This window comes from Hypomesus transpacificus, chromosome 8, assembly GCF_021917145.1.
Source record: "Hypomesus transpacificus isolate Combined female chromosome 8, fHypTra1, whole genome shotgun sequence".
Classification (NCBI taxonomy): Eukaryota; Metazoa; Chordata; class Actinopteri; order Osmeriformes; family Osmeridae; genus Hypomesus; species Hypomesus transpacificus.
Genome location: NC_061067.1, coordinates 6,739,044 through 6,751,483, shown reverse-complemented (window position 1 = coordinate 6,751,483; position 12,440 = coordinate 6,739,044). Strand labels below are relative to the sequence as shown.

The 12,440-nt window shown below is 40.0% G+C and overlaps 1 protein-coding gene across 1 annotated transcript in view; it reads left to right on the top strand.

Moving 5' to 3' along the window:
• The first annotated feature begins 2,548 nt into the window (after positions 1 to 2,548).
• The window catches only part of LOC124470092 (cadherin-12-like), a 61,819-nt gene continuing 51,927 nt past the window's right edge, over positions 2,549 to 12,440 (top strand). Inside the window, exon 1 of the mRNA XM_047023817.1 lies at positions 2,549 to 2,887. The gene's annotated coding sequence lies outside the window, so the exon portion shown is untranslated. The remainder of the gene's footprint in view (positions 2,888 to 12,440) is intronic.

Here is a 12,440-nt window from a genome sequence, read left to right as displayed (position 1 = left end):
ACCGTTAATGCGAACATCAGATGTATTGCGTGTAGTTGGCAATATAAAAATAGCAGTTTACATGAACGACATTATAAAGTGATTTAGAACTAACCTCCCACGTGCTTACATGTAAATTTGAAAGTTCTATTCCACACATACATTTTCTTTTTGGAAGAAAAACTAAAATAATGAAAAAAAATCTAAATGAATAAAATCAAGCATGCAGTAATAAGTATTTGAAAATGTCACTTTGTAACTTGGACAAAGTTTCAAACTAGTTCAAACTAAAGCCTAAAGCCTCAATGTTTGGTCAAAAGTGATTACAAGTAACCCAATGGGTTACTTGAAGATTACAAGAATAGTTATGTTTACCAGAAGCGAATGTATCCAGAGCAGCAGTACCAGTTCAATTATATTGTGTCAGTTAGGGAGATGCCTCAAGTGGTACTTTCTATCATTCAGAACAGAACATCAGTGTGTTGCTTTTAACTATTTGAAAAAAGGTGAGTCATGAGTATATCTTAAAGTATATATTTTTAAAGGACTGATCAAAATGACTGTGTTGGGATTCTGCTGCAAGATATACAGTACAACTTCAGTGGGATGGGGAGTGAGACCAGATACCTGCCTCAGAGAAAACTACAATCTGACACATTCTCTCAATGTCACGTTTGCACAAGGTCAAGTTTGTTGCATGGTAAAACTTAAACTGACAACTTCACTTTTTCCTTCTGTTAAAGCAACGGACTGCTCTGAAATAGCCCCGTGGAAATCTGCCCTGCCTACGTTCCACCTCTAGCTAAGAAGAGCATGTGCCAAGAGGATTAAATCTGGAGTTCTCCAGGGCTATGACATGCCATCTGGACAGGGGTAGAAACAGAGAGGGGTGGAGAGGCCATGGCAGTTGAGTGTTCTAAATACAGTACTTCGTAACTGCAGTCCTATGAGGCTTTAATATTAGAGAATGCCATATGACTCATATCCTATGTTTTTGTTTGGATCACTCCATGTATCTGAGAGCTAGGTTTCACCATGAAGGTCAGGCTTAAAATTAAAGGGTTACAATTAAAAGGTAAAAAATGTTGACTGAAGCAAGCAGGTAAAATAGCTGTCTAACAGAAATGTCTACAATCAATGACTACATACAACACTAATAACTATTCAACAAATAACCAGTGTGTGATGTTACTATGTCTGAGCATAACACAGATTAAGTGGTATTACTTTGTATTTGTTGTATTACTTGCTTACAGTTAATATCTTAATATATAAAGCACTCTGGTTCCAAGAAGATACAGAAAAGTACATAATTCTGTTGAGGGAGTTCTCTTGTGAAAGTCTCTCAACCAGATAAAGATTTGATAAGTAGACTAGAAGAGGTTATTTAACTGAGTCTTTAGGGGAAAAAAGAAGGGAAAAAGCATTCAATCTATTAGAAGGCTGCAGTGTAATATCAGAAAATGTCTACAGTACACACTTGAATATTGCTCATCTTCAAGACAATCATACCTGGATATGATAAAATGCTAATAGCTCTGTAACCTTTTCCCAGGAGTGATGTGTGTCAGATCACCTTTGTCTACCATATTTCAGGCTTACTTTTAAAGGTTAAATCTCTTGTTGCGTCTTCAATCTGCCCGGATGAGTCCAGATAATGTTGTATGTCCTGCAATGCAAAGTAGAAGCAACTAGCAATGCGTTTAATCATGCAAGACATGGAAATACACGAATTTAGGTCAATTTCCACTACGACAGAAAGACATCAGAGGAGAAAGTTTGGATGTTTTTGATGTGGCAACATGCTCTGTGGTTTCTGAGGGGTAAGGCAGATGGTGGGGGAGGGGGTTCTTTATGAGTTGTTTTTGTATGTGGGGCTATACGCATTAGTAGAGCCCAGCTGACACCCCGGACTCCTATTAGTGTTCAAGCCCCCCCCCCCCCCCCCCCCCCCCCCATGCACATTATCGCCTGGTCCGGAACACAAGCTCACGCATATAAACATGAACATTGACATTAAGCACACACACTCTTTACTCACCACTACTCCCACACTTGAAAATATGCGAACACATTAGCTTGAGGGAGACTCACTATTCCCAAGTGGCACTGTCTCTCCGATTAGAATATCCCTCTGGTGACCACAGCCTACATCACTGGCTCTGGGCAGGAGGGGAGGGCTCTCTGACTCCCTCTAATCTGCTTGATGAAGATCCCCAGTGCTCAGGGGACCTGACAAGGGGCTGCCTCACACCAATCACAACTTCCCCAGCGCCTGGCTCACACACAAGCCTCCCGCCACGGAACCAGTCAGTGAGCCGGGGCTAACAAACCTTCTCTCTCATTCTCCCCCCTGCTCTCATCCCTTCTCTCTCTCTCTCTCTCTCTCTCTCTCTCTCTCTCTCTCTCTCTCTCTCTCTCTCTCTCTCTCTCTCTCTCTCTCACCCCCCCCCCCCCCCCTCTCTCTCTCTCTCTCTCTCTCTCTCTGCCTCTCTCTCACACACTCTTTTTTATGCACACACACATAGACGCTCGCTTCCTTTCATTCTGCTGCTCACAATATATTTCGCTCCCCTGCTCGTCATCCGAACAGCACTGGGAGACTTTAACGCTCACAGTCTCTCGCTCGCCCTATTGTATTGTTTTTGTACCTTGTGCGGCACGCGTCTTGGTACTGTCTCCGAGGTGGGCTCCCTCTTTAAGCAGTAAAAGGATAATGTAAGAAAGGCACCAAAGAGAACGAGAGGGTAAATGAGAAAAGAGGGAATTAAAGAGGAGGAAAAGGAGGAGAGAAGAGAGGCTCCCCTTGTATCCTACGCTGGAAGAAGCTTTGAGGATTGTTTGAATCCATCAATGTTTGGATTAAATCATATTTAACGCTGTCTTCTGTAAATGTGCTTTCTTCAAGGTAAGTCCCTCTTTTAACTTGGGAGCAGTTTACAGAAGTGCTCAAACGTATGCCAAAATATTTTGTCTATATCAATACTGAACAAACTGAGTTATTTTGACAACAACTATATCCCTTCATCTGATGCTTTGGCTCCCCTTGAAAGATTTTGTCATAACGAAGAAAGATATAAACAATTAAATGTCCCCATGCAGGTGTGTAACCTACAGGATACTGTAGTAAAATAATGAAGTCACAGATACAGGTTAAGGATACAACACGTATTTTTGTTATGACTCCTGATATATAACTCCCTTTTGGAGAGTGTTTGTTTGACCCTGTTTATAGGTCAAACTGGGCGAAATCAGTAATTTGCATTTGAAAGGGAATACTGCTTTTCAACTTGTCGTTGGAAAGTGTTCAAACGCTGGTTATCAAACCTTGGCGCGTGTCAAGTGGTTTGAGAAACATCAATGAGCTGATTGCAGCTACTGAGCCTGCCTGAGGGAAACCGAAAACTAAACAACCAACATTAATTAATAATAGTATTTATTGCAAACGCGTACAAGTAACGCTGGCTGGAAAATATACGTTTACAAAGAGGAAAAAACAAAGATATATGCTGAAATTACAGTGGATCATACAATTCTTGTACTACAGTTTCGGGTTGGGGTATGTGCGTGTGTGTGTTTTTTTTAGGGGTGGGGGCAAACTATCTGGGAGGATATCAAACAAACAGGCACAATCTGATTTGCATGGGGACTATGGGATTCCACCGGCACCCCTTGCCCCTGCACAACAGTAGCATATGCTTATTCAGATGAGCTGGAGAGGACTTAAGGGTCCACATACTGTGGGCTTTAGAGAACAATTATTTGAAGTTCTAGAACTCTTTTTTTGTTTGGTATACACTGCAGTGAGTTGTTTAATATGATTGTTGGTATTCTGAAGGAGGTTCTTATGTGGTATATTCATGCAGATCAAACTGAAGGGACAGGAAAGAAAGCCCATGGAAAGCAAATACCGTTATGGTTGTAATTTTCAAAGAAACATTATACCCAGTTCTGGGACTAGCACCTACAGAGTGAACAGTCATAACACAGTGGAGCTCACATAGTCTTATACACAGACAGCCAATATCAACAGTATTACATTGTCCATAATTATGCACATTTGCTCAACCTGCTCAGTAACACTCGTATGCATTATCTCTGTGTGACCAAGGTGATGTTTACCTATCCTGCTAAATCAGACGTGTATGCAAACACATTTCCTTCCACTGTTATACACCTTCAGGTTGTGTGTGTAAAAAACCCTTGCCTGCACAGCTCCAAGAAGCTGCAAGCTAAAGCAAAACTCTTCATATTCAGAGGGTTTTCTAATCAGCATTCAAATAGAAACACCTGCTTTGGAATAATCAAATTATGCTGTCCACTCCCAGAGCAAAAAGGCGATGGCCCCTTTTGAGTAGTTCAATGTAAGGCTATGGATAAAGACTAAGCATTCAAGGCATGCAGCCAGCCAGGTATCATAACCATGTTAGAGGAGAATAATAGAGACATGCAAGCAAATAATAACTGATGATAGTGATGCTACCACCGTATCTGGCCATGAGACAATCCTTTAATCAGCCAACTTTTGATATATAAATCAGGAGATGAGAGCTTTCAAGTTTTGTGATGGGACGTGTGTTATTTTTTTCCATCTAGTCAACAGTACACCCATACATATCTAACGTCAATTTGACATCCCCTTTCCATGGGCTACGAGCTGCCTAACAGTCAGATGTCTGGCACAACAGCAGAAAGACATTTAGCCCAGTTATGACATCCAATATGAACCCTTAATGCAAAGTCAACCACACTTCTTGACTTACACCCATGCGCCCCCATCTCTCTCTCTCTCGCTCCCTCTTTCTCTCCCTCTCTCCGTATCTCCCTCTCTCTCCATATCTCCCTTTTCCCTCTCTGTGCCCCATGTAATTTTAATGTCAAGATTGAGTGGTTCACAACAAGAGCACGTTCATCGCAATGACATTCCCCATATCAACTAATCTGCAGTCCGGTCTGACCGGGCAAGGGGATAGGGGGTATTTATGGATGTCTGTGCATCCATTATCGTAAGCAGAGCGCCGCCGATCACTCATCCGGATATGGCACCTATCACCGCCATCTGCGGAATGTGTCCATCAGGAGCCTGGGGGCTTTAAATGGGATCGATACTTGAGATTATTTGGAGTCTCTTGACTCTCCTTACCTTGGGCTCTTCAATCTCCTACCTTATACGATGGACTCATCATGACATCGTTCCGAAATGAAGCATTTGTGTGTGTCTGTGTGTGAGAAAGAGAGAGACAAGAGTATTGTTTATACATAAATTACCTATGACTTTCCACTGAGATTCTAACAATATTCATTTAACAGTTCTTTAGTTCTTGGTATCCATGTGTTAGTGAAGCAAGCAGGAATCTACTTTCAAGTACATTCACCCACAAAACTCAAGGCCACTGCTGTAGTTGTGAGGGATAATGGATTGTTCCTTTGAGAGCCTGTTTTGTCTCTCTGCTATTCTATTCAGATTTACAGTAGCATGGAACACTTAGCGCCTCAGGCTGACTAAACTCTGCCAAGACCCCCACAGACATTTAAGACAAGACTCTATCCACCTCTCCAACAATCAACAGCAGGAGTCCTAAACATCTCAAATTAAAGTCCTCTAGTGATGGATGAGTTTCTATCTCCAGGAGATATTGCACCCGTTTCCCTTCCCTGAATGATGGGTACTCCTCTCCAGTGCACTTTGCAATTATTTATATAGATTTGTCTCCATTACTTTGGCAGGTTTTTGGAGGTGGTACATCTTCGGCAAGTAGGACGCTTTGGGCAGAGGGGCGGGAGGGTTGGGGAGCTATTTTTGCATTCACAAACAGTATGACTAGCAGCTGACTTTGGGTTGGCTCCGATCTTCATTTTGCTTTTTAATGAGCAGATAAGCGAACACAGTCAATGCTCCTGGGCGTGACAGAAGGGAGGTGTGTGGCTAGAGTCTAGAGAGATGAACCAACAGGGGAACAGGCACAGTGCATGGTACATATGCCAATTAATATATTTAATGTTGATCTCAAAAAGCGGTCAATGGGCCAGCGGAAAAAACTGAGTATGGCAAATGTTTAATGTTACTCAGTGATGATAGAATTGGCACTTAATGTGTTTGTAGCTAATGTAGAGTATGGTGTACAACAAGTGACATGTCAAGGAGGGCATGTCACGTACAGTATAACGTTTTTTACCTTAATTGGATTTTGTTTCCCATAAAGCACCATGTGACAACATTTAGGGTAACTTGTATGGTTTTCCTGATTTATAAACCTAACCTAACCATGCACCAAACAGTTGTCATCCTAAAATCCATCTGCTCTACGCATTTGTTCCTTATTTAGATTAAATTACACATAGTATGGGATGGATTACACTTGTCTGGGCATGGCCAGGATTAAAGTTTAGCATTTTGAGCTCATGTGGTCAAAGTTAGGCTTACACCAAGACTGTAATTCCTGGATTCAGACTTTTGCCATATAATATGACACCCTCAACACAGTCAAAATTCTGGTATGAATATTTATATTGTTGTGGATATCCGTTTTTTATAGCTTCAATTAAATCCGGCTCCATTCATCACTTGTAAACATGTTTCTATAAGAAAAACACAACCTTCAGATATTATAATAGTTCAAAAGGAGAGGAAACTACTGGTCATTAACAAAATACATCTTTGTATCTTTAAATGGGATTATATACTTGTTTATTCTTGTGGGTATATGGTTCTGCAAAGCAAAAACTTAGAATAGTAGGCACAGTAAAAACCCCAAGGCCTTGTGTGTCTTTGGATACAGTTGTTCCATACCACCAAGAAGCTCACCACACAATCACAGTTATCTGTAAGCAGAAGTGGTGTTGACCAGAAACTCACCAAAGGCTAAAACTAGAGGGATGAAAATGGTTTATGATCAATGCTGCGTCAGTGCTGTCAGCGAGAGTCCTGCATCTTCGGATTTGAGTGGGTTCATTTCATGGCAGGTTCAACATCTTCACAGCAATCATTATTTAGATAGACAGGTATGGTATGTGTGTGTGTCATTATTCAGTTACATAAGTGCCCTTGCATCACATGCCTGACCCGTGTTTGAAAATTGATGGAGAAGAAAGAAATTGAGTGTGTGTCTGATCTCCAGCCCAGACTGCATAACCCTCACTGGCTGTCACACAGGTGAATGACTATTAGTTTACTGACCCTAGAGGTATTGGGAGATTGTAATGATTTCTGGAGAAGGCGCTGCAGGGGTTTCATTTATTGGGGTCTGTATTGCTTTGCTAAACAACTGCTAAAGGAAGATAGACGGGAGGCAAAAACTGAAGTTGAATGAACCCTTGTTCTGGTTAATTTATATAATCTCTCCCACTGACTTGAATGCATAAACAAATCCTTCAAAGATGATAGTGTAATGTAGCTCTGAGTCCAAAATGTATATAATTAATACTGTCCTGTCATTCATTATAATGTGTTTAGGTGTTACTTAATGAACGTGTTAAGAAATCAAACGATCTCTCAAAAAGAACAGTGAACATTATTTTGTTTATTTTCTTTAGGTTTTTTTTTTGGGGGGGGGTCTCTAGGAGTTTTATGATAGCACACCTAAATGAGTACCGTAGTTATGCTTTACATGACAGGGCAGTATGAAAAGATGTATTCCATTACTTCCACATGAAAACAAAATCCATGCAAATCCATTGCTTTTTATTGAGAAAGTCTACTTAGCAAAGTGGCAGGGCTATCTAATGGGAGAAAGATAAGGGCTTGAGTACAATTTTGTGCCAGCCATATGTGAAGAATCTCAACCTATTTCTGTCCAAGACAGCTTTTCTTCCCAATCCCTGCCTCACTTCTCAGCAATTAATATTTCATCCCCAACCGTATGTCACATAGAATTTGGATTTGTATTCATCCATGCCAAAATTCATCTTCATTTCATTAAAGAGGAACATGTTCCTTCTAAATTCATTATTTCCCAGTGCTCTGGACACCAATTTCCTGAAAACTACCTCACACACTGGGAATGTCATAGTTTGCCATGGAAAAGGTAAAACTATTACTCCTTTACTGGACACTCCACCCTGGTTGCTCTTATCTGGCAATTGTGTAAAAGGAAGAAAAATAAATAAAGAATGCAACCAAAATCACCTGCACCACTGACCTCTCAGACTTTTACAGTCACACAATAATAAGGAAGGTATACTCCATAACTAATCCATTACTAATGACCCTTCACACCAAACAAGGAGCTTTGTCAAGAGATTGCATTTGTAATATGGGTGGTAATCGATATAACTCACATTTGGCTGGACCTATTCAAGGTAGGACTTGACAACAAAACTTTATGTTTAGGTGTTGGCATTAAAGGTGTAGTCTGTGAGGATGTGCTGTTTTCTGGCTGTAAATTATGTATCTTCCTCTAATGTTTTATCATGTTTCTGTTGAATTAAACCAAACTATAAAAGAAGAGAAGCACAGAGGCAGTATCCTCAAGCAAGCAATACTTCAGTAATGCAGCAGAACTGTACTGTGATGTTAGGTTAGGACAAAGTTAACCTAAAAGAGGTCCATGACACAGCAACAAATGTCAGTCCTCCTTAGTGCCATTATTATTGTATTAAAGTGCATACATATTCACAAATGTCATTGCATGTCTCTATTGGGCCTTCAAAGTTGATCATAACCCTAATGCCTGCAGTATCATAACTCCTTGAAAGATTCATTGTGACTCATTGAAAATGATTTTCTAACTATCCGCAAGTGTACTGCAATCGTACAATTAAGTATAATTAAGCCTGCAGAGCAAAATGATGTGACTCCATGGCTGCAATCTGAGAACATGAGGACAAGAGTTTGTTTTCTCTTTACTTCCACTCATGCTTATCTACGGCACAAGTCTTACTAGAAAAATGTCATTGAGAAGATAAAGCTATTGTCATCTGTTTCTTACTTTACCATTCAGAAGAGTGTCGGTTTAACATAAAATTACCCATCCCACCCCTCCTGCCCCTAAATCACTCTGACTGGGAAGGACATCTTTTGGTGTTCAGTGCTTTGACTAAACAGCTTACCATTTCAAAAAGGGTTGGCCCCTATTCTTTCTATAAACCATGAACCCCTGGAGTGATAAAGCATTGCATTCTTCCATTAAATGGAATAAGAAATCATCTTGACAGACCCTACATCTTGGCCCGAGAGTGTCTACTTGCGAACGAGACTTCCTCAAGGTCACAATACTGGTCATACTTTTTTCAGCATACACTGTGATGAATTGGGGAATGAGGGGTGGTTGGGTGAAGTGGGTTTGGGTAGCAGTCAGGACTGGGGAGAGAAGATCCATGGAGGTTAATGCATTGTGTTCATCTGTAAGTGGAGGCTAGAACAGAGTTGCTGCATCACAGCTGTGAGAGAGATTAAAGAGCCAGCGAGAGAGGGAGGCCTGCTAATTCTTTATCACACTCCGTTCAATGGACAAATAAAACAGATAATCCTGTGTTGGGAAATCTAATGAGTGACATTGCTTGTGCTCATGAAACAGAACCAGCAAATAAACAGCTCTGGAGTAGCCTCAGCTGTGTTAGAGCGTACTGTGTGTCATATTGCATCCCCCACCCATCCATCCACACACACACACACATTTAAAGGTTTTACATTGTCATGGCTGAATGAAGACAACTGACTTCTGGATAATAGCAGGAGTAGCTACAGTAGTGTGATTACCTATAGCCAGCTCCCACATGTGGAGTTTTCACTGTTTGTTCTGCCAAGTCTGAAGGACGGATGGAAGAAAAACATACAAAATAAAATCGGCCAGGTTCAAAACAAAAGGTTTCGTTCTGACAGTAACTGCCCAGTCTGTAGAGTTTACTTGACAAGCAGGGGTCCTTCGACCCCATTGTTGAGGGAAAGTGAAAGAAATCAGATAGCCGGTTCACGCAGCTGGCAGCATGGCCCTTCTAGGGCTGGCTTGGTATATACCCCCACCGTCAAGTCCCCCCACAAACCTTTCATATTTTTGTATGGACCCATAAATCATTTGGGTCATGTACAAACAAACACAAACTTTTGATAATATTCCATGCAGCAAACAGTGGACATACGTACCTAGGAAGAGGTCTGCCGGATTTATTATGTTTTCAGCAGAGAATGAGGCTACCTCGAATATAATGAACACTTGGTATATGCAGTCGTTGCCAGCCTGACCGCGTAATCAGTCTGTTGAATATTCAACATTAATTAATCAGTTCATATAGTATATTTGCATAATGATACTCAAGTAAGTGTACTAAAATTACATGTTTTTATGTTGTTGTGCTAGACACAAAAACTAAGGAACTGCTCATTTGTAGATATCTGCCAGATGAAAAGATGGAAGGCTTTGTATGACATGTTAAAATATGTCTATTTGATGCCCTTACTGTTGTCTACCTAATTGATTGACCTAATGAATTAGATTCTGATATATAAGGTGGGACTTTATGAGAAGGTCAATTGTAGAACGTGTACAAATGTTCAAGGTGCTACATTGAAAATGGCCAGTTAGCATTGAACTACGTTTCTTGTTTGGTTCTCTGTTGTCAATGCCTCAGATTGTGGTTGAGTCTTGCATTTCATTATGCATAACTACGCCACCACAGTATTTTCAAGAGAACAAAATTCAAATTTGGCACAATTCCAAATTTGTAAAACATTACTTGTAGTTGTGGTATGACATAGATGCAAATCCATGACCTAAATGAAACACTATTAGACATTATGAAGTCATAAAAAGTTCATTATAGTCGACCATTCTTTATATTCAGTAAGATGGCACTACAAAGAGAAACCTGGAAATATATTATTACAGCATTAAGATGCATGAATCCCAACAGACAAAATCTGGAACATTTCACTCACTGAAGTAACATGGATGGGAATGCTATCTTTTAAGTAACATATTTTACATAATTAATAATTACACCAGGGAAATCATGGTTGAGCCCTGAAGCTTGAGTGTGTGTTGGGTGTGCATGTGTGTGCGTCTTGTGTCTTAGTACCTTCAGATTAGAGAAGCAATGCTTCACTTTGGCTCCTCATCACCTCATCACCCAGAAATCAATACTTTCTCATTTTAATCTGAGCCTGGAGATTAATTTCTTCACTTGGTCGTACTGACCAAGTAAGTGACTCATGCATGTAACTCCTAAATGTGTGTCACCTGATTGATTACACTCTGTGTTCTTTCACAGTGTATGAGTAGTAATCAATTCTTATTCCATGATAAATAATGTTAGATTTTTTAAATATGAGGGGTTATCATGTTACATTACCTGTGCAGTCAGATTAAGTTTCCATACTTGAATCAGATGTAATCAATTATTATGTTACAATATTGCTATGTTGGAATCCTTACTGATCCAACTTTGCAATATCTTCTAATTAAATACATTTTTCATCACCTTTTTTTAAAATAGGAATTCACATTGACCTGTAGTGCAGACCCCTTTCAAAAACTCTTGGGGAAAAAAATCTTGATAAGAACCAAGAGCTGATCCTTGGACTGAATCTGAAATATATAGTGGATAGAAAACTACAGTTGAGAAAGGGAGGAAAATGTTGTATATAAAGTTATTCATCAGCCTTTTATGGCTATTGTCAGCATTAGACTCTAGCTATTCAATATTTCAAAAGGACTTGAGAGTGAGATAGAAAAAAGTAGGAGGGTGAGAAAATGAAAAATGTACCTCCCTTTGGGGGCTTTTAAGGCCAATATTGGGCCCAGACATCCCTGAGACAGTCATTGCATCCCAGAACAATTCTGTCTCACTCATAAACATATCATAGTTGTATCATGCCACAACACATTTTTGTCCTGTCATTCAGATCATAACAAGAAATGTTATCTGCTAACAGCTCAACTCTTTTTAACTCGATTAAACGTCTTTATAAGCATCGATATTACATTGATGTCATAGACAGTACAGACAAGACAAAATAAAGGTATTTGTGTTGCAGTAATGGAAGCAGGTTATTTATATTAAAGAGGAGAAAAGCTTGACCTAGATTTGCGCTTAATAATGGGGATGAGTTATTGTCATATCAATATGCACCAACATGTGTATCCACCTGTATATCATTCTCACCATCAACATCGGCAAAGTAATTATGGATCAACAATGGGTGGTAGCTTTACAAAGCCTCCATATAATAATGCTGTGATTAAGACATAACTTGAGTGCCCAAAATAGTTTACCTTTAATATCTGGGAGGGTGACTTAGCTGGCATAGCTAGCAGAAGGCTAATTTGTTGAACTGTGATGCTTGATTACTAATGCTAAGGGGCTCTCAGTGGCAAAGAGGACCTCTGAGATCCCAAAGTTATTTATTCAATAAAGGCTGAAAATTAATTAACCCAAATACCTCACAATATGTCTAGTGTCCAGGACCTTCTAAACATTAGTCACTGACTGTGTTTGAGCTGTGTCTGTTGAATACAAAAGCAGTC